The 27,357-nt window shown below is 50.8% G+C and overlaps 25 non-coding genes across 25 annotated transcripts; 12 read left to right on the top strand and 13 right to left on the bottom strand.

Moving 5' to 3' along the window:
- Positions 1-4,942: 4,942 nt before the first annotated feature.
- On the bottom strand, positions 4,943-5,014 carry Trnag-ccc (transfer RNA glycine (anticodon CCC)). The gene has a single exon. It is a non-coding gene; the product is annotated as a tRNA-Gly (tRNA).
- A 644-nt stretch (positions 5,015-5,658) lies between these two features.
- Positions 5,659-5,730, top strand: Trnae-uuc (transfer RNA glutamic acid (anticodon UUC)). Its single transcript has one exon. It is a non-coding gene; the product is annotated as a tRNA-Glu (tRNA).
- A 1,026-nt stretch (positions 5,731-6,756) lies between these two features.
- On the bottom strand, positions 6,757-6,828 carry Trnag-ccc (transfer RNA glycine (anticodon CCC)). The gene has a single exon. It is a non-coding gene; the product is annotated as a tRNA-Gly (tRNA).
- A 644-nt stretch (positions 6,829-7,472) lies between these two features.
- On the top strand, positions 7,473-7,544 carry Trnae-uuc (transfer RNA glutamic acid (anticodon UUC)). The gene has a single exon. It is a non-coding gene; the product is annotated as a tRNA-Glu (tRNA).
- Positions 7,545-8,569: 1,025 nt separating this feature from the next.
- Trnag-ccc (transfer RNA glycine (anticodon CCC)) lies at positions 8,570-8,641 on the bottom strand. The gene has a single exon. It is a non-coding gene; the product is annotated as a tRNA-Gly (tRNA).
- A 644-nt stretch (positions 8,642-9,285) lies between these two features.
- Positions 9,286-9,357, top strand: Trnae-uuc (transfer RNA glutamic acid (anticodon UUC)). The gene has a single exon. It is a non-coding gene; the product is annotated as a tRNA-Glu (tRNA).
- Positions 9,358-10,383: 1,026 nt separating this feature from the next.
- On the bottom strand, positions 10,384-10,455 carry Trnag-ccc (transfer RNA glycine (anticodon CCC)). Its single transcript has one exon. It is a non-coding gene; the product is annotated as a tRNA-Gly (tRNA).
- A 644-nt stretch (positions 10,456-11,099) lies between these two features.
- Positions 11,100-11,171, top strand: Trnae-uuc (transfer RNA glutamic acid (anticodon UUC)). Its single transcript has one exon. It is a non-coding gene; the product is annotated as a tRNA-Glu (tRNA).
- Positions 11,172-12,196: 1,025 nt separating this feature from the next.
- On the bottom strand, positions 12,197-12,268 carry Trnag-ccc (transfer RNA glycine (anticodon CCC)). The gene has a single exon. It is a non-coding gene; the product is annotated as a tRNA-Gly (tRNA).
- A 644-nt stretch (positions 12,269-12,912) lies between these two features.
- Positions 12,913-12,984, top strand: Trnae-uuc (transfer RNA glutamic acid (anticodon UUC)). The gene has a single exon. It is a non-coding gene; the product is annotated as a tRNA-Glu (tRNA).
- Positions 12,985-14,010: 1,026 nt separating this feature from the next.
- Trnag-ccc (transfer RNA glycine (anticodon CCC)) lies at positions 14,011-14,082 on the bottom strand. Its single transcript has one exon. It is a non-coding gene; the product is annotated as a tRNA-Gly (tRNA).
- Positions 14,083-14,726: 644 nt separating this feature from the next.
- Positions 14,727-14,798, top strand: Trnae-uuc (transfer RNA glutamic acid (anticodon UUC)). The gene has a single exon. It is a non-coding gene; the product is annotated as a tRNA-Glu (tRNA).
- A 1,025-nt stretch (positions 14,799-15,823) lies between these two features.
- Positions 15,824-15,895, bottom strand: Trnag-ccc (transfer RNA glycine (anticodon CCC)). Its single transcript has one exon. It is a non-coding gene; the product is annotated as a tRNA-Gly (tRNA).
- A 644-nt stretch (positions 15,896-16,539) lies between these two features.
- Trnae-uuc (transfer RNA glutamic acid (anticodon UUC)) lies at positions 16,540-16,611 on the top strand. The gene has a single exon. It is a non-coding gene; the product is annotated as a tRNA-Glu (tRNA).
- Positions 16,612-17,637: 1,026 nt separating this feature from the next.
- Trnag-ccc (transfer RNA glycine (anticodon CCC)) lies at positions 17,638-17,709 on the bottom strand. Its single transcript has one exon. It is a non-coding gene; the product is annotated as a tRNA-Gly (tRNA).
- A 644-nt stretch (positions 17,710-18,353) lies between these two features.
- Trnae-uuc (transfer RNA glutamic acid (anticodon UUC)) lies at positions 18,354-18,425 on the top strand. Its single transcript has one exon. It is a non-coding gene; the product is annotated as a tRNA-Glu (tRNA).
- A 1,026-nt stretch (positions 18,426-19,451) lies between these two features.
- Positions 19,452-19,523, bottom strand: Trnag-ccc (transfer RNA glycine (anticodon CCC)). Its single transcript has one exon. It is a non-coding gene; the product is annotated as a tRNA-Gly (tRNA).
- A 644-nt stretch (positions 19,524-20,167) lies between these two features.
- Positions 20,168-20,239, top strand: Trnae-uuc (transfer RNA glutamic acid (anticodon UUC)). The gene has a single exon. It is a non-coding gene; the product is annotated as a tRNA-Glu (tRNA).
- A 1,026-nt stretch (positions 20,240-21,265) lies between these two features.
- Positions 21,266-21,337, bottom strand: Trnag-ccc (transfer RNA glycine (anticodon CCC)). Its single transcript has one exon. It is a non-coding gene; the product is annotated as a tRNA-Gly (tRNA).
- A 644-nt stretch (positions 21,338-21,981) lies between these two features.
- Positions 21,982-22,053, top strand: Trnae-uuc (transfer RNA glutamic acid (anticodon UUC)). The gene has a single exon. It is a non-coding gene; the product is annotated as a tRNA-Glu (tRNA).
- A 1,025-nt stretch (positions 22,054-23,078) lies between these two features.
- On the bottom strand, positions 23,079-23,150 carry Trnag-ccc (transfer RNA glycine (anticodon CCC)). Its single transcript has one exon. It is a non-coding gene; the product is annotated as a tRNA-Gly (tRNA).
- Positions 23,151-23,794: 644 nt separating this feature from the next.
- Positions 23,795-23,866, top strand: Trnae-uuc (transfer RNA glutamic acid (anticodon UUC)). Its single transcript has one exon. It is a non-coding gene; the product is annotated as a tRNA-Glu (tRNA).
- A 1,025-nt stretch (positions 23,867-24,891) lies between these two features.
- Trnag-ccc (transfer RNA glycine (anticodon CCC)) lies at positions 24,892-24,963 on the bottom strand. Its single transcript has one exon. It is a non-coding gene; the product is annotated as a tRNA-Gly (tRNA).
- A 644-nt stretch (positions 24,964-25,607) lies between these two features.
- On the top strand, positions 25,608-25,679 carry Trnae-uuc (transfer RNA glutamic acid (anticodon UUC)). The gene has a single exon. It is a non-coding gene; the product is annotated as a tRNA-Glu (tRNA).
- Positions 25,680-26,704: 1,025 nt separating this feature from the next.
- Trnag-ccc (transfer RNA glycine (anticodon CCC)) lies at positions 26,705-26,776 on the bottom strand. The gene has a single exon. It is a non-coding gene; the product is annotated as a tRNA-Gly (tRNA).
- Positions 26,777-27,357: the final 581 nt, after the last annotated feature.

Genomic DNA, 27,357 nt, shown 5'->3' on the forward strand with positions numbered 1-27,357 from the left:
CTATTACCGACGTTGAATTCCTTGACTCTGGCCGTGGGATTGGTTGTCGTCTTTTTGATCTCAGCCTCGTTGTTTTGTATGCCCCCTCTGGTTCGGGTCACACTGTGGCTCGATCGCGCTTTTATAAGGAAGAGCTTATTTATCTTTTGCGCCAGAGTCCTCGAAGTCTCCTGCTCGGAGGCGATTTTAATTGTGTTTTACGCCCTGAAGACCAGTCTCCCAATTTTAATTATTGCCGTGATTTACATGACTTGGTTCGTACGATGCATCTGCGTGACGTTTGGGAACACAAATATCCCACCCTGGTGAAATATACGTTTTTTACCGCGTCCTCATGCAGCAGACTCGACAGATTCTACTTCTCTGATTTTTTATGTGATAAACTTCTTTCTGTCGACGTTATTCCTACTAGTTTTTCTGACCATTGTGCTTTTACTGCAACTGTAAATCTTAGTCACCAACCTGCCAAACTATATCGTTCCCAGTGGATGTTAAATGTTTCCCACCTTGCCGACAGTGCTATAGATGATGTTATAAGTGCCGTGTGGGAGCGATGTCTTCGCTCTGTCCCGCGTTACCCCTCCTTGCTGGTATGGTGGACTGCTTTTGCCAAGCCCAAGATTCGTCAGACTTTGATTTTTTACTGCGCTGCAAGGGTGCGTGATTTTAAGAACACGTATGAATATTACTACTCTGTCCTGCGTGAACTATATGACGCGGCGGGTACCTCTCCTCTGCGGATCCATGATGTTCGTCGTATTAAAGCCAAGCTCTTAAGCCTTAAACGACGGCAGATGGATGGTCTGCGAGTTAAGTCGAAACCTCACTCTCTTGTTGAAGGTGAACTGACATCCTTGTACCACCTGCTACGGCATCAGACTCGTCGTCGTCGCTCCTTCATCTCTTCTCTTACGGTGGATGATGGACGGCAGCTTATTGCACAGGAGGAAATGACTCGTGCTCTCCATCAGTATTACGCTAGTCTGTATTCTGCCGATGATTCTGGAGAGTCACTTTCGGATGATGTCCTTGGGGATCTTACTGCGACGGTCGCGCCTGACGCGAACGACGACTTTCTCCGGGAGTTCCAGGTAGATGATGTTTTCGATTTTATTGCTCGCTCTCCGTCCGGTAAATCGCCGGGTCCAGACGGCCTACCTAAAGAATTTTATCTTCGTTTTTGGCCTCTTTTGGGTGGCACTTTTACGCGGATTTTAAATGAGATTGTCAGGGGGATGGATGTGCCTGCCGCTTTTAAAGTAGGGAAAATTGTTTTAATTCCCAAGTCCTCTGGTCGTTTATCTGCTGCCAATCTTCGTCCGCTCACATTGCTGAACTTTGACTACAAGACAGCTGCTAGAGCGCTCAATAGCCGATTATCTTCACTGCTTAGGGCTGTGATTGGTGCACATCAATGTTGTTTAAATGATAGATCTATTCTGACCCCTGTAGCCGAATATCGGGATGTTGTCTCGGTTGCGGCGGTTACCAATGTCCATTGTGCCTTTGCTTTCCTTGATTTTTATAAGGCTTTTGATCACGTTAGTCATGTCTTTTTAGATCGTGTTTTAGCAACAATAGGTTTTAACGCTTCATCCCGTGGTGTTCTTGGCAATTTGTATAGGGGAATCACTGCCCGGGTGTCTGTCAATGGGCAGCTGACGCCGCTCATTGATATCCGCCGAGGGGTGCCTCAGGGTAGTCCGCTTTCTATGTCCTTATTCATATTGTCTCTGGAACCGCTGCTTCGGACTGTTGCTCTCAAGCTTCAGGGTATGACCCTCTCTGGTGGCCACCTCACTATTAAGGCGTACGCGGATGATGTCGTTGTTCTCCTCCGTCAGCGTACTGATATCCCGTTGTTGAAAGGGGCAGTTGATGCTTACTGTCGTGTCTCTGGAGCACGTCTTAATCAAGGCAAATGCAAGATCCTCGACATTCGAGGATTTCGCGATGCTGATGTCCCTTGGGCCACTTTTGTCGATCGCCATACGTCCTTGGGGATTATCGTTGATCGGTGTCCTCTAAAAATGGCGGCTCTAAATTGGAAATCTGTCACCGAGAAGATACAGGGTGCTCTGATGGTCCATGAACAGCGTTCTCTTACCATTTTGCAAAAAGTTCGCATTTTAGACACGTACGTTTTATGTAAATCCTATTATGTTGCTCAGCTGTTCCCACTTCCCCTGATGGTGGCGAAAAGGTTGCGCCAACTGTCCGGCAGGTTTATATGGAAGGGTCATCTCTTCAAAGTACGTTACGAGGTTATGACGAAACCGCGTCTCTCCGGAGGCTTGGGTCTCTCTGACATTACTCGCAAGGCGTCAGCGTTGTACGTCCGTCGTACGACTCTAATTGTAACACGAGAAGTGAGTTCCATTACGTCCAAGCTTTTTAGAGTCGTGCGTCCGGGGAGCCTTGCTCCACCTGTCGACGTCGGTCGCCTCAATTTTAAGTTGAAGCACATCCGGGAATTTTACATTGCGGTGAGCTACCTCGGTGACGTCTTTTTGCGACGACCTGTGCCAACGACCAAGTGTTTGATTGCCCGCTGGAAGGGGCAGGACGGTCCCAATCCAATAGAACTGGCGTTTCCCACTGTCTCCTGGAGGAACGTCTGGAAGAATGTTAGTCTGCCGATCCACTCTATGGCCGTGACGTCCACGTGGTATAGGGTAATTAATAATTTGATCCCCACAAATGTACGACTGCACCGCATTGGTCTTTCTGACACGGACAAATGTACTCGGTGTGGTCTCCTGGATACCCTTGAGCATCGATTCACCTGTTGTGGCCACCTTGCCAATTGGCGTTGGCTCAGGAAACAACTGGCTTTTGTCACTAGGTCTGCTGAAGCCGCTTATACCATTGATATCATCGTACGGCCCGATTCTTATTTTTTTCCGCGGACGAAGCTTAATACAGTCATGTGGTTAGTTGGACATTTTGTACATTTTGTCGTCACTTGTCATGAGGAGGATGAACACCTAGCGTTTCAGCAGTACATGCTTACTGCTTACTGGGCCCGCTTGCGATTGCCACGTCTCCGCGATGACTTTGCCAATATGCTTACCCTGACGTTCGAAAGAGAGGGTGTTGGATAAGGTCGCCCATGAGCGCCACCTTTTTATGATGTTTCTGGATTTGCAACTATCCCGTGTCGTCCTTCTTTTATTTTATTTTTTTATTCTTTCTTTTCCCTCTACGCCAGGACTGCAGTTTTCGTGGCACTTTTGGCTGAAAAACAGCAACAATGAGGCCAAGTAACGAGACAGTAGGGGAAGGTCCGATGCCCTTGTGCAGGTGCCATTCGGGGGCGAGACTGTGGAGACATCGTGGCCAGGCCTCGGGTTTCGACCCCTGCCCACTTTGTTTCCGCAGGCCTGCTTCTGAAGGACACCTCTAAAAAAGGAAAAAAAAAATGAAACAAAAAATTAAAAAAGAACAACCAAGGAATAAGAAAAAAATAGCTCAGTTGGGAAAAAAAAAAGTTGCTAGGATAAAAAAAAAAAAAGGGGCATGATTCCTGCTTCGGGTGCAGGAGGTCCCGGGTTCAAATCCCGGATGAGCCCTTGCGTTTTGTGCAAACGTGTGGCAACTACCGGCATGCCGGCGGCTGTTCCGCGCATTCCCAGCCCTCCAGGTAAGCACAAAAACCAAGTGGCCGATTCTGAAAGAGTTTCATGTATCATTTGAGCCATCTGCACCCTGGTGGTGGGACGTTTGAAATTGATTTAAATGGTCACAGTAGAGATTGTAGCAAGTGTCTTGTTGAGTGCGACGAAAAAGTGTTTCCGCCCGGAATCGAACTGGGGACCTTCTGCGTGTTAGGCAGACGTGTAAAAAAAAAAAAAAAAGTGGCTAGGATACCTGGCTTTCACCCAGGAGGCCCGGCTTCGATTCCCGGTACCGGAATGTGAATTTTCTGGGCTGGGATGAGAAAACCTGTCACGGCCGTTTTTCGTCTTCGTGGTGTTGCTGCTCTGGGTTCCAAGTATAAGTTGAGAGAAAGTCAAGAAAAAGAGATACATGCTCACGTGAATGGCGGGGCCGCTTTGAAGGAAGAGGAGATGGTTTTGCGGTTTTGGACTGCTGATGCGACAGTGTTGCGTGGCCCGTTAGCTCAGTGGGCTATAGCGTCGTGCTAGTAACACGGTCATGGGTTCGATCCCTCCACAGGCCATTCCATTTTCTTCGCTAACAGGAAATGCAGTCTTCTGCGAGACTCTGCCAGGCAGATTCCAAAATTACCTGCACATCGAGCTACAAATCTGAACGTTTCACTCAGTTGTCGTCAACGGCCGGCTCCCTTTCGATTAATGAAGTTAAGCAGAGGTGGGCGTGGTTAGTGATTTGATGGGTGATAGGCGGGAACTCTGCGTGCTATTGGACCTTTCCACTTTCACCCCCACCCTCCCCCTTTTGTGTTACAGTGTTGTTGTGCTATGGTGCCTCCCTCAGCAATTTAAATTACGTTAACGAACATATGATCCAAAATTTAAAGAGGTTGTTTGCAAAAAGAGCGAAAGTTAAGTGCCAGAACGACTTTGGCAATAACACAACCGTACGAATCCACAGATAATTTCTCAAATATCGTAGATAACACCGTAGCGAAGCAGTGAGATTTCCGAAATTTGTAAATGAAAATTTAGCTTTTCGTATTGAAAAGGAAAGGTACTCTTGATTACCTTATTTCTCGCAGCCGATTGTCGTACTTCGCCTGTCATATCGGCCCCACTGCCGAGCGGCGGCGAGCGGCAGTCGAGCGGCAGTCGGGCCAAGTCGACACACGATGAAGTGAAATCAACTGAAGGACCCGCCCACGTAGCTGGAACGAGGCGAGAGACGAGCAGATATTACTTGGTGCGCGACACTTGGCAATTTCGAGGATCGCATGGTGTTGAACACACACTATTGCGCTACGCAAAAATGACAATGCTCCTGCGGTGGCCGGGAATCGAACCCGGATCAACTGCTTGGGAAGCAACCATGCTGACCGTTACACCACCACCGCACTGCGCTGCAGGCTTCCTGTGTCGTGATCCGTTGCCGCCCCTGCTGCCACCAGAGGCCGAAGCGAATCTGCTGCAGGCGCCCTGCCCGCCAGCACATCCGAACGCTTTGCCACGCTGCTTCCAGGGCGACGCACCGTAACTAGACGCAGGATTGACTTCCGCTGAGAAGTCCACCGTTTCGTGTTCGGCATGGTGGGAAAAGAATTCTGAAATTAGAACTACTTAGTGAGGCTGGCGGTGGCGAGTATTCCTGTGTGCCTCCCTGGCGCAGTGGGCAGCGCGTGGCCTCTTCTTAAGGGCGTACGTTCGATCCTCACCTCAGCCATCTCATTTTCTCTCCACGACGGTGAAACGCACAGCATAGCTTTTGCGAGGTAAGGCCGTATTTGCCGTTTATTACCACCTAGGCTTCTTTGCGTCAACGTGAGAGTGTTTGTTTCCAGTTATTACTAATTACAGTTTTACTAGTTGCACTCGAGACTGAAAGCGATGTTTGTGTAGTATGACTTGGGCACTTTGGGAGTGAGTAAGCGGGATCGTGGCGGCGGACAGAGTTCAGCGTTGGCGCCAGATTCGGCCGTGAAGTTGCGTGGAGGAGAAGTATTTCTCGACGCATACACACGTAGTGGATACTTGAGGTATGTCCGGTATGGTCTAGTGGCTAGGATACCTGGCTTTCACCCAGGAGGCCCGGCTTCGATTCCCGGTACCGGAATGTGAATTTTCTGGGCTGGGATGAGAAAACCTGTCACGGCCGTTTTTCGTCTTCGTGGTGTTGCTGCTCTGGGTTCCAAGTATAAGTTGAGAGAAAGTCAAGAAAAAGAGATACATGCTCACGTGAATGGCGGGGCCGCTTTGAAGGAAGAGGAGATGGTTTTGCGGTTTTGGACTGCTGATGCGACAGTGTTGCGTGGCCCGTTAGCTCAGTGGGCTATAGCGTCGTGCTAGTAACACGGTCATGGGTTCGATCCCTCCACAGGCCATTCCATTTTCTTCGCTAACAGGAAATGCAGTCTTCTGCGAGACTCTGCCAGGCAGATTCCAAAATTACCTGCACATCGAGCTACAAGTCTGAACGTTTCACTCAGTTGTCGTCAACGGCCGGCTCCCTTTCGATTAATGAAGTTAAGCAGAGGTGGGCGTGGTTAGTGATTTGATGGGTGATAGGCGGGAACTCTGCGTGCTATTGGACCTTTCCACTTTCACCCCCACCCTCCCCCTTTTGTGATACAGTGTTGTTGTGCTATGGTGCCTCCCTCAGCAATTTAAATTACGTTAACGAACATATGATCCAAAATTTAAAGAGGTTGTTTGCAAAAAGAGCGAAGTTAAGTGCCAGAACGACTTTGGCAATAACACAACCGTACGAATCCACAGATAATTTCTCAAATATCGTAGATAACACCGTAGCGAAGCAGTGAGATTTCCGAAATTTGTAAATGAAAATTTAGCTTTTCGTATTGAAAAGGAAAGGTACTCTTGATTACCTTATTTCTCGCAGCCGATTGTCGTACTTCGCCTGTCATATCGGCCCCACTGCCGAGCGGCGGCGAGCGGCAGTCGAGCGGCAGTCGGGCCAAGTCGACACACGATGAAGTGAAATCAACTGAAGGACCCGCCCACGTAGCTGGAACGAGGCGAGAGACGAGCAGATATTACTTGGTGCGCGACACTTGGCAATTTCGAGGATCGCATGGTGTTGAACACACACTATTGCGCTACGCAAAAATGACAATGCTCCTGCGGTGGCCGGGAATCGAACCCGGATCAACTGCTTGGGAAGCAACCATGCTGACCGTTACACCACCACCGCACTGCGCTGCAGGCTTCCTGTGTCGTGATCCGTTGCCGCCCCTGCTGCCACCAGAGGCCGAAGCGAATCTGCTGCAGGCGCCCTGCCCGCCAGCACATCCGAACGCTTTGCCACGCTGCTTCCAGGGCGAGGCACCGTAACTAGACGCAGGATTGACTTCCGCTGAGAAGTCCACCGTTTCGTGTTCGGCATGGTGGGAAAAGAATTCTGAAATTAGAACTACTTAGTGAGGCTGGCGGTGGCGAGTATTCCTGTGTGCCTCCCTGGCGCAGTGGGCAGCGCGTGGCCTCTTCTTAAGGGCGTACGTTCGATCCTCACCTCAGCCATCTCATTTTCTCTCCACGACGGTGAAACGCACAGCATAGCTTTTGCGAGGTAAGGCCGTATTTGCCGTTTATTACCACCTAGGCTTCTTTGCGTCAACGTGAGAGTGTTTGTTTCCAGTTATTACTAATTACAGTTTTACTAGTTGCACTCGAGACTGAAAGCGATGTTTGTGTAGTATGACTTGGGCGCTTTGGGAGTGAGTAAGCGGGATCGTGGCGGCGGACAGAGTTCAGCGTTGGCGCCAGATTCGGCCGTGAAGTTGCGTGGAGGAGAAGTATTTCTCGACGCATACACACGTAGTGGATACTTGAGGTATGTCCGGTATGGTCTAGTGGCTAGGATACCTGGCTTTCACCCAGGAGGCCCGGCTTCGATTCCCGGTACCGGAATGTGAATTTTCTGGGCTGGGATGAGAAAACCTGTCACGGCCGTTTTTCGTCTTCGTGGTGTTGCTGCTCTGGGTTCCAAGTATAAGTTGAGAGAAAGTCAAGAAAAAGAGATACATGCTCACGTGAATGGCGGGGCCGCTTTGAAGGAAGAGGAGATGGTTTTGCGGTTTTGGACTGCTGATGCGACAGTGTTGCGTGGCCCGTTAGCTCAGTGGGCTATAGCGTCGTGCTAGTAACACGGTCATGGGTTCGATCCCTCCACAGGCCATTCCATTTTCTTCGCTAACAGGAAATGCAGTCTTCTGCGAGACTCTGCCAGGCAGATTCCAAAATTACCTGCACATCGAGCTACAAGTCTGAACGTTTCACTCAGTTGTCGTCAACGGCCGGCTCCCTTTCGATTAATGAAGTTAAGCAGAGGTGGGCGTGGTTAGTGATTTGATGGGTGATAGGCGGGAACTCTGCGTGCTATTGGACCTTTCCACTTTCACCCCCACCCTCCCCCTTTTGTGTTACAGTGTTGTTGTGCTATGGTGCCTCCCTCAGCAATTTAAATTACGTTAACGAACATATGATCCAAAATTTAAAGAGGTTGTTTGCAAAAAGAGCGAAGTTAAGTGCCAGAACGACTTTGGCAATAACACAACCGTACGAATCCACAGATAATTTCTCAAATATCGTAGATAACACCGTAGCGAAGCAGTGAGATTTCCGAAATTTGTAAATGAAAATTTAGCTTTTCGTATTGAAAAGGAAAGGTACTCTTGATTACCTTATTTCTCGCAGCCGATTGTCGTACTTCGCCTGTCATATCGGCCCCACTGCCGAGCGGCAGCGAGCGGCAGTCGAGCAAAGTCGGGCCAAGTCGACACACGATGAAGTGAAATCAACTGAAGGACCCGCCCACGTAGCTGGAACGAGGCGAGAGACGAGCAGATATTACTTGGTGCGCGACACTTGGCAATTTCGAGGATCGCATGGTGTTGAACACACACTATTGCGCTACGCAAAAATGACAATGCTCCTGCGGTGGCCGGGAATCGAACCCGGATCAACTGCTTGGGAAGCAACCATGCTGACCGTTACACCACCACCGCACTGCGCTGCAGGCTTCCTGTGTCGTGATCCGTTGCCGCCCCTGCTGCCACCAGAGGCCGAAGCGAATCTGCTGCAGGCGCCCTGCCCGCCAGCACATCCGAACGCTTTGCCACGCTGCTTCCAGGGCGAGGCACCGTAACTAGACGCAGGATTGACTTCCGCTGAGAAGTCCACCGTTTCGTGTTCGGCATGGTGGGAAAAGAATTCTGAAATTAGAACTACTTAGTGAGGCTGGCGGTGGCGAGTATTCCTGTGTGCCTCCCTGGCGCAGTGGGCAGCGCGTGGCCTCTTCTTAAGGGCGTACGTTCGATCCTCACCTCAGCCATCTCATTTTCTCTCCACGACGGTGAAACGCACAGCATAGCTTTTGCGAGGTAAGGCCGTATTTGCCGTTTATTACCACCTAGGCTTCTTTGCGTCAACGTGAGAGTGTTTGTTTCCAGTTATTACTAATTACAGTTTTACTAGTTGCACTCGAGACTGAAAGCGATGTTTGTGTAGTATGACTTGGGCGCTTTGGGAGTGAGTAAGCGGGATCGTGGCGGCGGACAGAGTTCAGCGTTGGCGCCAGATTCGGCCGTGAAGTTGCGTGGAGGAGAAGTATTTCTCGACGCATACACACGTAGTGGATACTTGAGGTATGTCCGGTATGGTCTAGTGGCTAGGATACCTGGCTTTCACCCAGGAGGCCCGGCTTCGATTCCCGGTACCGGAATGTGAATTTTCTGGGCTGGGATGAGAAAACCTGTCACGGCCGTTTTTCGTCTTCGTGGTGTTGCTGCTCTGGGTTCCAAGTATAAGTTGAGAGAAAGTCAAGAAAAAGAGATACATGCTCACGTGAATGGCGGGGCCGCTTTGAAGGAAGAGGAGATGGTTTTGCGGTTTTGGACTGCTGATGCGACAGTGTTGCGTGGCCCGTTAGCTCAGTGGGCTATAGCGTCGTGCTAGTAACACGGTCATGGGTTCGATCCCTCCACAGGCCATTCCATTTTCTTCGCTAACAGGAAATGCAGTCTTCTGCGAGACTCTGCCAGGCAGATTCCAAAATTACCTGCACATCGAGCTACAAGTCTGAACGTTTCACTCAGTTGTCGTCAACGGCCGGCTCCCTTTCGATTAATGAAGTTAAGCAGAGGTGGGCGTGGTTAGTGATTTGATGGGTGATAGGCGGGAACTCTGCGTGCTATTGGACCTTTCCACTTTCACCCCCACCCTCCCCCTTTTGTGTTACAGTGTTGTTGTGCTATGGTGCCTCCCTCAGCAATTTAAATTACGTTAACGAACATATGATCCAAAATTTAAAGAGGTTGTTTGCAAAAAGAGCGAAGTTAAGTGCCAGAACGACTTTGGCAATAACACAACCGTACGAATCCACAGATAATTTCTCAAATATCGTAGATAACACCGTAGCGAAGCAGTGAGATTTCCGAAATTTGTAAATGAAAATTTAGCTTTTCGTATTGAAAAGGAAAGGTACTCTTGATTACCTTATTTCTCGCAGCCGATTGTCGTACTTCGCCTGTCATATCGGCCCCACTGCCGAGCGGCGGCGAGCGGCAGTCGAGCGGCAGTCGGGCCAAGTCGACACACGATGAAGTGAAATCAACTGAAGGACCCGCCCACGTAGCTGGAACGAGGCGAGAGACGAGCAGATATTACTTGGTGCGCGACACTTGGCAATTTCGAGGATCGCATGGTGTTGAACACACACTATTGCGCTACGCAAAAATGACAATGCTCCTGCGGTGGCCGGGAATCGAACCCGGATCAACTGCTTGGGAAGCAACCATGCTGACCGTTACACCACCACCGCACTGCGCTGCAGGCTTCCTGTGTCGTGATCCGTTGCCGCCCCTGCTGCCACCAGAGGCCGAAGCGAATCTGCTGCAGGCGCCCTGCCCGCCAGCACATCCGAACGCTTTGCCACGCTGCTTCCAGGGCGAGGCACCGTAACTAGACGCAGGATTGACTTCCGCTGAGAAGTCCACCGTTTCGTGTTCGGCATGGTGGGAAAAGAATTCTGAAATTAGAACTACTTAGTGAGGCTGGCGGTGGCGAGTATTCCTGTGTGCCTCCCTGGCGCAGTGGGCAGCGCGTGGCCTCTTCTTAAGGGCGTACGTTCGATCCTCACCTCAGCCATCTCATTTTCTCTCCACGACGGTGAAACGCACAGCATAGCTTTTGCGAGGTAAGGCCGTATTTGCCGTTTATTACCACCTAGGCTTCTTTGCGTCAACGTGAGAGTGTTTGTTTCCAGTTATTACTAATTACAGTTTTACTAGTTGCACTCGAGACTGAAAGCGATGTTTGTGTAGTATGACTTGGGCGCTTTGGGAGTGAGTAAGCGGGATCGTGGCGGCGGACAGAGTTCAGCGTTGGCGCCAGATTCGGCCGTGAAGTTGCGTGGAGGAGAAGTATTTCTCGACGCATACACACGTAGTGGATACTTGAGGTATGTCCGGTATGGTCTAGTGGCTAGGATACCTGGCTTTCACCCAGGAGGCCCGGCTTCGATTCCCGGTACCGGAATGTGAATTTTCTGGGCTGGGATGAGAAAACCTGTCACGGCCGTTTTTCGTCTTCGTGGTGTTGCTGCTCTGGGTTCCAAGTATAAGTTGAGAGAAAGTCAAGAAAAAGAGATACATGCTCACGTGAATGGCGGGGCCGCTTTGAAGGAAGAGGAGATGGTTTTGCGGTTTTGGACTGCTGATGCGACAGTGTTGCGTGGCCCGTTAGCTCAGTGGGCTATAGCGTCGTGCTAGTAACACGGTCATGGGTTCGATCCCTCCACAGGCCATTCCATTTTCTTCGCTAACAGGAAATGCAGTCTTCTGCGAGACTCTGCCAGGCAGATTCCAAAATTACCTGCACATCGAGCTACAAGTCTGAACGTTTCACTCAGTTGTCGTCAACGGCCGGCTCCCTTTCGATTAATGAAGTTAAGCAGAGGTGGGCGTGGTTAGTGATTTGATGGGTGATAGGCGGGAACTCTGCGTGCTATTGGACCTTTCCACTTTCACCCCCACCCTCCCCCTTTTGTGTTACAGTGTTGTTGTGCTATGGTGCCTCCCTCAGCAATTTAAATTACGTTAACGAACATATGATCCAAAATTTAAAGAGGTTGTTTGCAAAAAGAGCGAAGTTAAGTGCCAGAACGACTTTGGCAATAACACAACCGTACGAATCCACAGATAATTTCTCAAATATCGTAGATAACACCGTAGCGAAGCAGTGAGATTTCCGAAATTTGTAAATGAAAATTTAGCTTTTCGTATTGAAAAGGAAAGGTACTCTTGATTACCTTATTTCTCGCAGCCGATTGTCGTACTTCGCCTGTCATATCGGCCCCACTGCCGAGCGGCAGCGAGCGGCAGTCGAGCAAAGTCGGGCCAAGTCGACACACGATGAAGTGAAATCAACTGAAGGACCCGCCCACGTAGCTGGAACGAGGCGAGAGACGAGCAGATATTACTTGGTGCGCGACACTTGGCAATTTCGAGGATCGCATGGTGTTGAACACACACTATTGCGCTACGCAAAAATGACAATGCTCCTGCGGTGGCCGGGAATCGAACCCGGATCAACTGCTTGGGAAGCAACCATGCTGACCGTTACACCACCACCGCACTGCGCTGCAGGCTTCCTGTGTCGTGATCCGTTGCCGCCCCTGCTGCCACCAGAGGCCGAAGCGAATCTGCTGCAGGCGCCCTGCCCGCCAGCACATCCGAACGCTTTGCCACGCTGCTTCCAGGGCGAGGCACCGTAACTAGACGCAGGATTGACTTCCGCTGAGAAGTCCACCGTTTCGTGTTCGGCATGGTGGGAAAAGAATTCTGAAATTAGAACTACTTAGTGAGGCTGGCGGTGGCGAGTATTCCTGTGTGCCTCCCTGGCGCAGTGGGCAGCGCGTGGCCTCTTCTTAAGGGCGTACGTTCGATCCTCACCTCAGCCATCTCATTTTCTCTCCACGACGGTGAAACGCACAGCATAGCTTTTGCGAGGTAAGGCCGTATTTGCCGTTTATTACCACCTAGGCTTCTTTGCGTCAACGTGAGAGTGTTTGTTTCCAGTTATTACTAATTACAGTTTTACTAGTTGCACTCGAGACTGAAAGCGATGTTTGTGTAGTATGACTTGGGCGCTTTGGGAGTGAGTAAGCGGGATCGTGGCGGCGGACAGAGTTCAGCGTTGGCGCCAGATTCGGCCGTGAAGTTGCGTGGAGGAGAAGTATTTCTCGACGCATACACACGTAGTGGATACTTGAGGTATGTCCGGTATGGTCTAGTGGCTAGGATACCTGGCTTTCACCCAGGAGGCCCGGCTTCGATTCCCGGTACCGGAATGTGAATTTTCTGGGCTGGGATGAGAAAACCTGTCACGGCCGTTTTTCGTCTTCGTGGTGTTGCTGCTCTGGGTTCCAAGTATAAGTTGAGAGAAAGTCAAGAAAAAGAGATACATGCTCACGTGAATGGCGGGGCCGCTTTGAAGGAAGAGGAGATGGTTTTGCGGTTTTGGACTGCTGATGCGACAGTGTTGCGTGGCCCGTTAGCTCAGTGGGCTATAGCGTCGTGCTAGTAACACGGTCATGGGTTCGATCCCTCCACAGGCCATTCCATTTTCTTCGCTAACAGGAAATGCAGTCTTCTGCGAGACTCTGCCAGGCAGATTCCAAAATTACCTGCACATCGAGCTACAAGTCTGAACGTTTCACTCAGTTGTCGTCAACGGCCGGCTCCCTTTCGATTAATGAAGTTAAGCAGAGGTGGGCGTGGTTAGTGATTTGATGGGTGATAGGCGGGAACTCTGCGTGCTATTGGACCTTTCCACTTTCACCCCCACCCTCCCCCTTTTGTGTTACAGTGTTGTTGTGCTATGGTGCCTCCCTCAGCAATTTAAATTACGTTAACGAACATATGATCCAAAATTTAAAGAGGTTGTTTGCAAAAAGAGCGAAGTTAAGTGCCAGAACGACTTTGGCAATAACACAACCGTACGAATCCACAGATAATTTCTCAAATATCGTAGATAACACCGTAGCGAAGCAGTGAGATTTCCGAAATTTGTAAATGAAAATTTAGCTTTTCGTATTGAAAAGGAAAGGTACTCTTGATTACCTTATTTCTCGCAGCCGATTGTCGTACTTCGCCTGTCATATCGGCCCCACTGCCGAGCGGCGGCGAGCGGCAGTCGAGCGGCAGTCGGGCCAAGTCGACACACGATGAAGTGAAATCAACTGAAGGACCCGCCCACGTAGCTGGAACGAGGCGAGAGACGAGCAGATATTACTTGGTGCGCGACACTTGGCAATTTCGAGGATCGCATGGTGTTGAACACACACTATTGCGCTACGCAAAAATGACAATGCTCCTGCGGTGGCCGGGAATCGAACCCGGATCAACTGCTTGGGAAGCAACCATGCTGACCGTTACACCACCACCGCACTGCGCTGCAGGCTTCCTGTGTCGTGATCCGTTGCCGCCCCTGCTGCCACCAGAGGCCGAAGCGAATCTGCTGCAGGCGCCCTGCCCGCCAGCACATCCGAACGCTTTGCCACGCTGCTTCCAGGGCGAGGCACCGTAACTAGACGCAGGATTGACTTCCGCTGAGAAGTCCACCGTTTCGTGTTCGGCATGGTGGGAAAAGAATTCTGAAATTAGAACTACTTAGTGAGGCTGGCGGTGGCGAGTATTCCTGTGTGCCTCCCTGGCGCAGTGGGCAGCGCGTGGCCTCTTCTTAAGGGCGTACGTTCGATCCTCACCTCAGCCATCTCATTTTCTCTCCACGACGGTGAAACGCACAGCATAGCTTTTGCGAGGTAAGGCCGTATTTGCCGTTTATTACCACCTAGGCTTCTTTGCGTCAACGTGAGAGTGTTTGTTTCCAGTTATTACTAATTACAGTTTTACTAGTTGCACTCGAGACTGAAAGCGATGTTTGTGTAGTATGACTTGGGCGCTTTGGGAGTGAGTAAGCGGGATCGTGGCGGCGGACAGAGTTCAGCGTTGGCGCCAGATTCGGCCGTGAAGTTGCGTGGAGGAGAAGTATTTCTCGACGCATACACACGTAGTGGATACTTGAGGTATGTCCGGTATGGTCTAGTGGCTAGGATACCTGGCTTTCACCCAGGAGGCCCGGCTTCGATTCCCGGTACCGGAATGTGAATTTTCTGGGCTGGGATGAGAAAACCTGTCACGGCCGTTTTTCGTCTTCGTGGTGTTGCTGCTCTGGGTTCCAAGTATAAGTTGAGAGAAAGTCAAGAAAAAGAGATACATGCTCACGTGAATGGCGGGGCCGCTTTGAAGGAAGAGGAGATGGTTTTGCGGTTTTGGACTGCTGATGCGACAGTGTTGCGTGGCCCGTTAGCTCAGTGGGCTATAGCGTCGTGCTAGTAACACGGTCATGGGTTCGATCCCTCCACAGGCCATTCCATTTTCTTCGCTAACAGGAAATGCAGTCTTCTGCGAGACTCTGCCAGGCAGATTCCAAAATTACCTGCACATCGAGCTACAAGTCTGAACGTTTCACTCAGTTGTCGTCAACGGCCGGCTCCCTTTCGATTAATGAAGTTAAGCAGATGTGGGCGTGGTTAGTGATTTGATGGGTGATAGGCGGGAACTCTGCGTGCTATTGGACCTTTCCACTTTCACCCCCACCCTCCCCCTTTTGTGTTACAGTGTTGTTGTGCTATGGTGCCTCCCTCAGCAATTTAAATTACGTTAACGAACATATGATCCAAAATTTAAAGAGGTTGTTTGCAAAAAGAGCGAAGTTAAGTGCCAGAACGACTTTGGCAATAACACAACCGTACGAATCCACAGATAATTTCTCAAATATCGTAGATAACACCGTAGCGAAGCAGTGAGATTTCCGAAATTTGTAAATGAAAATTTAGCTTTTCGTATTGAAAAGGAAAGGTACTCTTGATTACCTTATTTCTCGCAGCCGATTGTCGTACTTCGCCTGTCATATCGGCCCCACTGCCGAGCGGCAGCGAGCGGCAGTCGAGCAAAGTCGGGCCAAGTCGACACACGATGAAGTGAAATCAACTGAAGGACCCGCCCACGTAGCTGGAACGAGGCGAGAGACGAGCAGATATTACTTGGTGCGCGACACTTGGCAATTTCGAGGATCGCATGGTGTTGAACACACACTATTGCGCTACGCAAAAATGACAATGCTCCTGCGGTGGCCGGGAATCGAACCCGGATCAACTGCTTGGGAAGCAACCATGCTGACCGTTACACCACCACCGCACTGCGCTGCAGGCTTCCTGTGTCGTGATCCGTTGCCGCCCCTGCTGCCACCAGAGGCCGAAGCGAATCTGCTGCAGGCGCCCTGCCCGCCAGCACATCCGAACGCTTTGCCACGCTGCTTCCAGGGCGAGGCACCGTAACTAGACGCAGGATTGACTTCCGCTGAGAAGTCCACCGTTTCGTGTTCGGCATGGTGGGAAAAGAATTCTGAAATTAGAACTACTTAGTGAGGCTGGCGGTGGCGAGTATTCCTGTGTGCCTCCCTGGCGCAGTGGGCAGCGCGTGGCCTCTTCTTAAGGGCGTACGTTCGATCCTCACCTCAGCCATCTCATTTTCTCTCCACGACGGTGAAACGCACAGCATAGCTTTTGCGAGGTAAGGCCGTATTTGCCGTTTATTACCACCTAGGCTTCTTTGCGTCAACGTGAGAGTGTTTGTTTCCAGTTATTACTAATTACAGTTTTACTAGTTGCACTCGAGACTGAAAGCGATGTTTGTGTAGTATGACTTGGGCGCTTTGGGAGTGAGTAAGCGGGATCGTGGCGGCGGACAGAGTTCAGCGTTGGCGCCAGATTCGGCCGTGAAGTTGCGTGGAGGAGAAGTATTTCTCGACGCATACACACGTAGTGGATACTTGAGGTATGTCCGGTATGGTCTAGTGGCTAGGATACCTGGCTTTCACCCAGGAGGCCCGGCTTCGATTCCCGGTACCGGAATGTGAATTTTCTGGGCTGGGATGAGAAAACCTGTCACGGCCGTTTTTCGTCTTCGTGGTGTTGCTGCTCTGGGTTCCAAGTATAAGTTGAGAGAAAGTCAAGAAAAAGAGATACATGCTCACGTGAATGGCGGGGCCGCTTTGAAGGAAGAGGAGATGGTTTTGCGGTTTTGGACTGCTGATGCGACAGTGTTGCGTGGCCCGTTAGCTCAGTGGGCTATAGCGTCGTGCTAGTAACACGGTCATGGGTTCGATCCCTCCACAGGCCATTCCATTTTCTTCGCTAACAGGAAATGCAGTCTTCTGCGAGACTCTGCCAGGCAGATTCCAAAATTACCTGCACATCGAGCTACAAGTCTGAACGTTTCACTCAGTTGTCGTCAACGGCCGGCTCCCTTTCGATTAATGAAGTTAAGCAGAGGTGGGCGTGGTTAGTGATTTGATGGGTGATAGGCGGGAACTCTGCGTGCTATTGGACCTTTCCACTTTCACCCCCACCCTCCCCCTTTTGTGTTACAGTGTTGTTGTGCTATGGTGCCTCCCTCAGCAATTTAAATTACGTTAACGAACATATGATCCAAAATTTAAAGAGGTTGTTTGCAAAAAGAGCGAAGTTAAGTGCCAGAACGACTTTGGCAATAACACAACCGTACGAATCCACAGATAATTTCTCAAATATCGTAGATAACACCGTAGCGAAGCAGTGAGATTTCCGAAATTTGTAAATGAAAATTTAGCTTTTCGTATTGAAAAGGAAAGGTACTCTTGATTACCTTATTTCTCGCAGCCGATTGTCGTACTTCGCCTGTCATATCGGCCCCACTGCCGAGCGGCGGCGAGCGGCAGTCGAGCGGCAGTCGGGCCAAGTCGACACACGATGAAGTGAAATCAACTGAAGGACCCGCCCACGTAGCTGGAACGAGGCGAGAGACGAGCAGATATTACTTGGTGCGCGACACTTGGCAATTTCGAGGATCGCATGGTGTTGAACACACACTATTGCGCTACGCAAAAATGACAATGCTCCTGCGGTGGCCGGGAATCGAACCCGGATCAACTGCTTGGGAAGCAACCATGCTGACCGTTACACCACCACCGCACTGCGCTGCAGGCTTCCTGTGTCGTGATCCGTTGCCGCCCCTGCTGCCACCAGAGGCCGAAGCGAATCTGCTGCAGGCGCCCTGCCCGCCAGCACATCCGAACGCTTTGCCACGCTGCTTCCAGGGCGAGGCACCGTAACTAGACGCAGGATTGACTTCCGCTGAGAAGTCCACCGTTTCGTGTTCGGCATGGTGGGAAAAGAATTCTGAAATTAGAACTACTTAGTGAGGCTGGCGGTGGCGAGTATTCCTGTGTGCCTCCCTGGCGCAGTGGGCAGCGCGTGGCCTCTTCTTAAGGGCGTACGTTCGATCCTCACCTCAGCCATCTCATTTTCTCTCCACGACGGTGAAACGCACAGCATAGCTTTTGCGAGGTAAGGCCGTATTTGCCGTTTATTACCACCTAGGCTTCTTTGCGTCAACGTGAGAGTGTTTGTTTCCAGTTATTACTAATTACAGTTTTACTAGTTGCACTCGAGACTGAAAGCGATGTTTGTGTAGTATGACTTGGGCGCTTTGGGAGTGAGTAAGCGGGATCGTGGCGGCGGACAGAGTTCAGCGTTGGCGCCAGATTCGGCCGTGAAGTTGCGTGGAGGAGAAGTATTTCTCGACGCATACACACGTAGTGGATACTTGAGGTATGTCCGGTATGGTCTAGTGGCTAGGATACCTGGCTTTCACCCAGGAGGCCCGGCTTCGATTCCCGGTACCGGAATGTGAATTTTCTGGGCTGGGATGAGAAAACCTGTCACGGCCGTTTTTCGTCTTCGTGGTGTTGCTGCTCTGGGTTCCAAGTATAAGTTGAGAGAAAGTCAAGAAAAAGAGATACATGCTCACGTGAATGGCGGGGCCGCTTTGAAGGAAGAGGAGATGGTTTTGCGGTTTTGGACTGCTGATGCGACAGTGTTGCGTGGCCCGTTAGCTCAGTGGGCTATAGCGTCGTGCTAGTAACACGGTCATGGGTTCGATCCCTCCACAGGCCATTCCATTTTCTTCGCTAACAGGAAATGCAGTCTTCTGCGAGACTCTGCCAGGCAGATTCCAAAATTACCTGCACATCGAGCTACAAGTCTGAACGTTTCACTCAGTTGTCGTCAACGGCCGGCTCCCTTTCGATTAATGAAGTTAAGCAGAGGTGGGCGTGGTTAGTGATTTGATGGGTGATAGGCGGGAACTCTGCGTGCTATTGGACCTTTCCACTTTCACCCCCACCCTCCCCCTTTTGTGTTACAGTGTTGTTGTGCTATGGTGCCTCCCTCAGCAATTTAAATTACGTTAACGAACATATGATCCAAAATTTAAAGAGGTTGTTTGCAAAAAGAGCGAAGTTAAGTGCCAGAACGACTTTGGCAATAACACAACCGTACGAATCCACAGATAATTTCTCAAATATCGTAGATAACACCGTAGCGAAGCAGTGAGATTTCCGAAATTTGTAAATGAAAATTTAGCTTTTCGTATTGAAAAGGAAAGGTACTCTTGATTACCTTATTTCTCGCAGCCGATTGTCGTACTTCGCCTGTCATATCGGCCCCACTGCCGAGCGGCGGCGAGCGGCAGTCGAGCGGCAGTCGGGCCAAGTCGACACACGATGAAGTGAAATCAACTGAAGGACCCGCCCACGTAGCTGGAACGAGGCGAGAGACGAGCAGATATTACTTGGTGCGCGACACTTGGCAATTTCGAGGATCGCATGGTGTTGAACACACACTATTGCGCTACGCAAAAATGACAATGCTCCTGCGGTGGCCGGGAATCGAACCCGGATCAACTGCTTGGGAAGCAACCATGCTGACCGTTACACCACCACCGCACTGCGCTGCAGGCTTCCTGTGTCGTGATCCGTTGCCGCCCCTGCTGCCACCAGAGGCCGAAGCGAATCTGCTGCAGGCGCCCTGCCCGCCAGCACATCCGAACGCTTTGCCACGCTGCTTCCAGGGCGAGGCACCGTAACTAGACGCAGGATTGACTTCCGCTGAGAAGTCCACCGTTTCGTGTTCGGCATGGTGGGAAAAGAATTCTGAAATTAGAACTACTTAGTGAGGCTGGCGGTGGCGAGTATTCCTGTGTGCCTCCCTGGCGCAGTGGGCAGCGCGTGGCCTCTTCTTAAGGGCGTACGTTCGATCCTCACCTCAGCCATCTCATTTTCTCTCCACGACGGTGAAACGCACAGCATAGCTTTTGCGAGGTAAGGCCGTATTTGCCGTTTATTACCACCTAGGCTTCTTTGCGTCAACGTGAGAGTGTTTGTTTCCAGTTATTACTAATTACAGTTTTACTAGTTGCACTCGAGACTGAAAGCGATGTTTGTGTAGTATGACTTGGGCGCTTTGGGAGTGAGTAAGCGGGATCGTGGCGGCGGACAGAGTTCAGCGTTGGCGCCAGATTCGGCCGTGAAGTTGCGTGGAGGAGAAGTATTTCTCGACGCATACACACGTAGTGGATACTTGAGGTATGTCCGGTATGGTCTAGTGGCTAGGATACCTGGCTTTCACCCAGGAGGCCCGGCTTCGATTCCCGGTACCGGAATGTGAATTTTCTGGGCTGGGATGAGAAAACCTGTCACGGCCGTTTTTCGTCTTCGTGGTGTTGCTGCTCTGGGTTCCAAGTATAAGTTGAGAGAAAGTCAAGAAAAAGAGATACATGCTCACGTGAATGGCGGGGCCGCTTTGAAGGAAGAGGAGATGGTTTTGCGGTTTTGGACTGCTGATGCGACAGTGTTGCGTGGCCCGTTAGCTCAGTGGGCTATAGCGTCGTGCTAGTAACACGGTCATGGGTTCGATCCCTCCACAGGCCATTCCATTTTCTTCGCTAACAGGAAATGCAGTCTTCTGCGAGACTCTGCCAGGCAGATTCCAAAATTACCTGCACATCGAGCTACAAGTCTGAACGTTTCACTCAGTTGTCGTCAACGGCCGGCTCCCTTTCGATTAATGAAGTTAAGCAGAGGTGGGCGTGGTTAGTGATTTGATGGGTGATAGGCGGGAACTCTGCGTGCTATTGGACCTTTCCACTTTCACCCCCACCCTCCCCCTTTTGTGTTACAGTGTTGTTGTGCTATGGTGCCTCCCTCAGCAATTTAAATTACGTTAACGAACATATGATCCAAAATTTAAAGAGGTTGTTTGCAAAAAGAGCGAAGTTAAGTGCCAGAACGACTTTGGCAATAACACAACCGTACGAATCCACAGATAATTTCTCAAATATCGTAGATAACACCGTAGCGAAGCAGTGAGATTTCCGAAATTTGTAAATGAAAATTTAGCTTTTCGTATTGAAAAGGAAAGGTACTCTTGATTACCTTATTTCTCGCAGCCGATTGTCGTACTTCGCCTGTCATATCGGCCCCACTGCCGAGCGGCGGCGAGCGGCAGTCGAGCGGCAGTCGGGCCAAGTCGACACACGATGAAGTGAAATCAACTGAAGGACCCGCCCACGTAGCTGGAACGAGGCGAGAGACGAGCAGATATTACTTGGTGCGCGACACTTGGCAATTTCGAGGATCGCATGGTGTTGAACACACACTATTGCGCTACGCAAAAATGACAATGCTCCTGCGGTGGCCGGGAATCGAACCCGGATCAACTGCTTGGGAAGCAACCATGCTGACCGTTACACCACCACCGCACTGCGCTGCAGGCTTCCTGTGTCGTGATCCGTTGCCGCCCCTGCTGCCACCAGAGGCCGAAGCGAATCTGCTGCAGGCGCCCTGCCCGCCAGCACATCCGAACGCTTTGCCACGCTGCTTCCAGGGCGAGGCACCGTAACTAGACGCAGGATTGACTTCCGCTGAGAAGTCCACCGTTTCGTGTTCGGCATGGTGGGAAAAGAATTCTGAAATTAGAACTACTTAGTGAGGCTGGCGGTGGCGAGTATTCCTGTGTGCCTCCCTGGCGCAGTGGGCAGCGCGTGGCCTCTTCTTAAGGGCGTACGTTCGATCCTCACCTCAGCCATCTCATTTTCTCTCCACGACGGTGAAACGCACAGCATAGCTTTTGCGAGGTAAGGCCGTATTTGCCGTTTATTACCACCTAGGCTTCTTTGCGTCAACGTGAGAGTGTTTGTTTCCAGTTATTACTAATTACAGTTTTACTAGTTGCACTCGAGACTGAAAGCGATGTTTGTGTAGTATGACTTGGGCGCTTTGGGAGTGAGTAAGCGGGATCGTGGCGGCGGACAGAGTTCAGCGTTGGCGCCAGATTCGGCCGTGAAGTTGCGTGGAGGAGAAGTATTTCTCGACGCATACACACGTAGTGGATACTTGAGGTATGTCCGGTATGGTCTAGTGGCTAGGATACCTGGCTTTCACCCAGGAGGCCCGGCTTCGATTCCCGGTACCGGAATGTGAATTTTCTGGGCTGGGATGAGAAAACCTGTCACGGCCGTTTTTCGTCTTCGTGGTGTTGCTGCTCTGGGTTCCAAGTATAAGTTGAGAGAAAGTCAAGAAAAAGAGATACATGCTCACGTGAATGGCGGGGCCGCTTTGAAGGAAGAGGAGATGGTTTTGCGGTTTTGGACTGCTGATGCGACAGTGTTGCGTGGCCCGTTAGCTCAGTGGGCTATAGCGTCGTGCTAGTAACACGGTCATGGGTTCGATCCCTCCACAGGCCATTCCATTTTCTTCGCTAACAGGAAATGCAGTCTTCTGCGAGACTCTGCCAGGCAGATTCCAAAATTACCTGCACATCGAGCTACAAGTCTGAACGTTTCACTCAGTTGTCGTCAACGGCCGGCTCCCTTTCGATTAATGAAGTTAAGCAGAGGTGGGCGTGGTTAGTGATTTGATGGGTGATAGGCGGGAACTCTGCGTGCTATTGGACCTTTCCACTTTCACCCCCACCCTCCCCCTTTTGTGTTACAGTGTTGTTGTGCTATGGTGCCTCCCTCAGCAATTTAAATTACGTTAACGAACATATGATCCAAAATTTAAAGAGGTTGTTTGCAAAAAGAGCGAAGTTAAGTGCCAGAACGACTTTGGCAATAACACAACCGTACGAATCCACAGATAATTTCTCAAATATCGTAGATAACACCGTAGCGAAGCAGTGAGATTTCCGAAATTTGTAAATGAAAATTTAGCTTTTCGTATTGAAAAGGAAAGGTACTCTTGATTACCTTATTTCTCGCAGCCGATTGTCGTACTTCGCCTGTCATATCGGCCCCACTGCCGAGCGGCGGCGAGCGGCAGTCGAGCAAAGTCGGGCCAAGTCGACACACGATGAAGTGAAATCAACTGAAGGACCCGCCCACGTAGCTGGAACGAGGCGAGAGACGAGCAGATATTACTTGGTGCGCGACACTTGGCAATTTCGAGGATCGCATGGTGTTGAACACACACTATTGCGCTACGCAAAAATGACAATGCTCCTGCGGTGGCCGGGAATCGAACCCGGATCAACTGCTTGGGAAGCAACCATGCTGACCGTTACACCACCACCGCACTGCGCTGCAGGCTTCCTGTGTCGTGATCCATTGCCGCCCCTGCTGCCACCAGAGGCCGAAGCGAATCTGCTGCAGGCGCCCTGCCCGCCAGCACATCCGAACGCTTTGCCACGCTGCTTCCAGGGCGAGGCACCGTAACTAGACGCAGGATTGACTTCCGCTGAGAAGTCCACCGTTTCGTGTTCGGCATGGTGGGAAAAGAATTCTGAAATTAGAACTACTTAGTGAGGCTGGCGGTGGCGAGTATTCCTGTGTGCCTCCCTGGCGCAGTGGGCAGCGCGTGGCCTCTTCTTAAGGGCGTACGTTCGATCCTCACCTCAGCCATCTCATTTTCTCTCCACGACGGTGAAACGCACAGCATAGCTTTTGCGAGGTAAGGCCGTATTTGCCGTTTATTACCACCTAGGCTTCTTTGCGTCAACGTGAGAGTGTTTGTTTCCAGTTATTACTAATTACAGTTTTACTAGTTGCACTCGAGACTGAAAGCGATGTTTGTGTAGTATGACTTGGGCGCTTTGGGAGTGAGTAAGCGGGATCGTGGCGGCGGACAGAGTTCAGCGTTGGCGCCAGATTCGGCCGTGAAGTTGCGTGGAGGAGAAGTATTTCTCGACGCATACACACGTAGTGGATACTTGAGGTATGTCCGGTATGGTCTAGTGGCTAGGATACCTGGCTTTCACCCAGGAGGCCCGGCTTCGATTCCCGGTACCGGAATGTGAATTTTCTGGGCTGGGATGAGAAAACCTGTCACGGCCGTTTTTCGTCTTCGTGGTGTTGCTGCTCTGGGTTCCAAGTATAAGTTGAGAGAAAGTCAAGAAAAAGAGATACATGCTCACGTGAATGGCGGGGCCGCTTTGAAGGAAGAGGAGATGGTTTTGCGGTTTTGGACTGCTGATGCGACAGTGTTGCGTGGCCCGTTAGCTCAGTGGGCTATAGCGTCGTGCTAGTAACACGGTCATGGGTTCGATCCCTCCACAGGCCATTCCATTTTCTTCGCTAACAGGAAATGCAGTCTTCTGCGAGACTCTGCCAGGCAGATTCCAAAATTACCTGCACATCGAGCTACAAGTCTGAACGTTTCACTCAGTTGTCGTCAACGGCCGGCTCCCTTTCGATTAATGAAGTTAAGCAGAGGTGGGCGTGGTTAGTGATTTGATGGGTGATAGGCGGGAACTCTGCGTGCTATTGGACCTTTCCACTTTCACCCCCACCCTCCCCCTTTTGTGTTACGGTGTTGTTGTGCTATGGTGCCTCCCTCAGCAATTTAAATTACGTTAACGAACATATGATCCAAAATTTAAAGAGGTTGTTTGCAAAAAGAGCGAAGTTAAGTGCCAGAACGACTTTGGCAATAACACAACCGTACGAATCCACAGATAATTTCTCAAATATCGTAGATAACACCGTAGCGAAGCAGTGAGATTTCCGAAATTTGTAAATGAAAATTTAGCTTTTCGTATTGAAAAGGAAAGGTACTCTTGATTACCTTATTTCTCGCAGCCGATTGTCGTACTTCGCCTGTCATATCGGCCCCACTGCCGAGCGGCAGCGAGCGGCAGTCGAGCAAAGTCGGGCCAAGTCGACACACGATGAAGTGAAATCAACTAAAGGACCCGCCCACGTAGCTGGAACGAGGCGAGAGACGAGCAGATATTACTTGGTGCGCGACACTTGGCAATTTCGAGGATCGCATGGTGTTGAACACACACTATTGCGCTACGCAAAAATGACAATGCTCCTGCGGTGGCCGGGAATCGAACCCGGATCAACTGCTTGGGAAGCAACCATGCTGACCGTTACACCACCACCGCACTGCGCTGCAGGCTTCCTGTGTCGTGATCCGTTGCCGCCCCTGCTGCCACCAGAGGCCGAAGCGAATCTGCTGCAGGCGCCCTGCCCGCCAGCACATCCGAACGCTTTGCCACGCTGCTTCCAGGGCGAGGCACCGTAACTAGACGCAGGATTGACTTCCGCTGAGAAGTCCACCGTTTCGTGTTCGGCATGGTGGGAAAAGAATTCTGAAATTAGAACTACTTAGTGAGGCTGGCGGTGGCGAGTATTCCTGTGTGCCTCCCTGGCGCAGTGGGCAGCGCGTGGCCTCTTCTTAAGGGCGTACGTTCGATCCTCACCTCAGCCATCTCATTTTCTCTCCACGACGGTGAAACGCACAGCATAGCTTTTGCGAGGTAAGGCCGTATTTGCCGTTTATTACCACCTAGGCTTCTTTGCGTCAACGTGAGAGTGTTTGTTTCCAGTTATTACTAATTACAGTTTTACTAGTTGCACTCGAGACTGAAAGCGATGTTTGTGTAGTATGACTTGGGCGCTTTGGGAGTGAGTAAGCGGGATCGTGGCGGCGGACAGAGTTCAGCGTTGGCGCCAGATTCGGCCGTGAAGTTGCGTGGAGGAGAAGTATTTCTCGACGCATACACACGTAGTGGATACTTGAGGTATGTCCGGTATGGTCTAGTGGCTAGGATACCTGGCTTTCACCCAGGAGGCCCGGCTTCGATTCCCGGTACCGGAATGTGAATTTTCTGGGCTGGGATGAGAAAACCTGTCACGGCCGTTTTTCGTCTTCGTGGTGTTGCTGCTCTGGGTTCCAAGTATAAGTTGAGAGAAAGTCAAGAAAAAGAGATACATGCTCACGTGAATGGCGGGGCCGCTTTGAAGGAAGAGGAGATGGTTTTGCGGTTTTGGACTGCTGATGCGACAGTGTTGCGTGGCCCGTTAGCTCAGTGGGCTATAGCGTCGTGCTAGTAACACGGTCATGGGTTCGATCCCTCCACAGGCCATTCCATTTTCTTCGCTAACAGGAAATGCAGTCTTCTGCGAGACTCTGCCAGGCAGATTCCAAAATTACCTGCACATCGAGCTACAAGTCTGAACGTTTCACTCAGTTGTCGTCAACGGCCGGCTCCCTTTCGATTAATGAAGTTAAGCAGAGGTGGGCGTGGTTAGTGATTTGATGGGTGATAGGCGGGAACTCTGCGTGCTATTGGACCTTTCCACTTTCACCCCCACCCTCCCCCTTTTGTGTTACAGTGTTGTTGTGCTATGGTGCCTCCCTCAGCAATTTAAATTACGTTAACGAACATATGATCCAAAATTTAAAGAGGTTGTTTGCAAAAAGAGCGAAGTTAAGTGCCAGAACGACTTTGGCAATAACACAACCGTACGAATCCACAGATAATTTCTCAAATATCGTAGATAACACCGTAGCGAAGCAGTGAGATTTCCGAAATTTGTAAATGAAAATTTAGCTTTTCGTATTGAAAAGGAAAGGTACTCTTGATTACCTTATTTCTCGCAGCCGATTGTCGTACTTCGCCTGTCATATCGGCCCCACTGCCGAGCGGCAGCGAGCGGCAGTCGAGCAAAGTCGGGCCAAGTCGACACACGATGAAGTGAAATCAACTGAAGGACCCGCCCACGTAGCTGGAACGAGGCGAGAGACGAGCAGATATTACTTGGTGCGCGACACTTGGCAATTTCGAGGATCGCATGGTGTTGAACACACACTATTGCGCTACGCAAAAATGACAATGCTCCTGCGGTGGCCGGGAATCGAACCCGGATCAACTGCTTGGGAAGCAACCATGCTGACCGTTACACCACCACCGCACTGCGCTGCAGGCTTCCTGTGTCGTGATCCGTTGCCGCCCCTGCTGCCACCAGAGGCCGAAGCGAATCTGCTGCAGGCGCCCTGCCCGCCAGCACATCCGAACGCTTTGCCACGCTGCTTCCAGGGCGAGGCACCGTAACTAGACGCAGGATTGACTTCCGCTGAGAAGTCCACCGTTTCGTGTTCGGCATGGTGGGAAAAGAATTCTGAAATTAGAACTACTTAGTGAGGCTGGCGGTGGCGAGTATTCCTGTGTGCCTCCCTGGCGCAGTGGGCAGCGCGTGGCCTCTTCTTAAGGGCGTACGTTCGATCCTCACCTCAGCCATCTCATTTTCTCTCCACGACGGTGAAACGCACAGCATAGCTTTTGCGAGGTAAGGCCGTATTTGCCGTTTATTACCACCTAGGCTTCTTTGCGTCAACGTGAGAGTGTTTGTTTCCAGTTATTACTAATTACAGTTTTACTAGTTGCACTCGAGACTGAAAGCGATGTTTGTGTAGTATGACTTGGGCGCTTTGGGAGTGAGTAAGCGGGATCGTGGCGGCGGACAGAGTTCAGCGTTGGCGCCAGATTCGGCCG

This window comes from Schistocerca nitens, chromosome 9 (assembly GCF_023898315.1).
Source record: "Schistocerca nitens isolate TAMUIC-IGC-003100 chromosome 9, iqSchNite1.1, whole genome shotgun sequence".
NCBI classification, from domain to species: Eukaryota; Metazoa; Arthropoda; class Insecta; order Orthoptera; family Acrididae; genus Schistocerca; species Schistocerca nitens.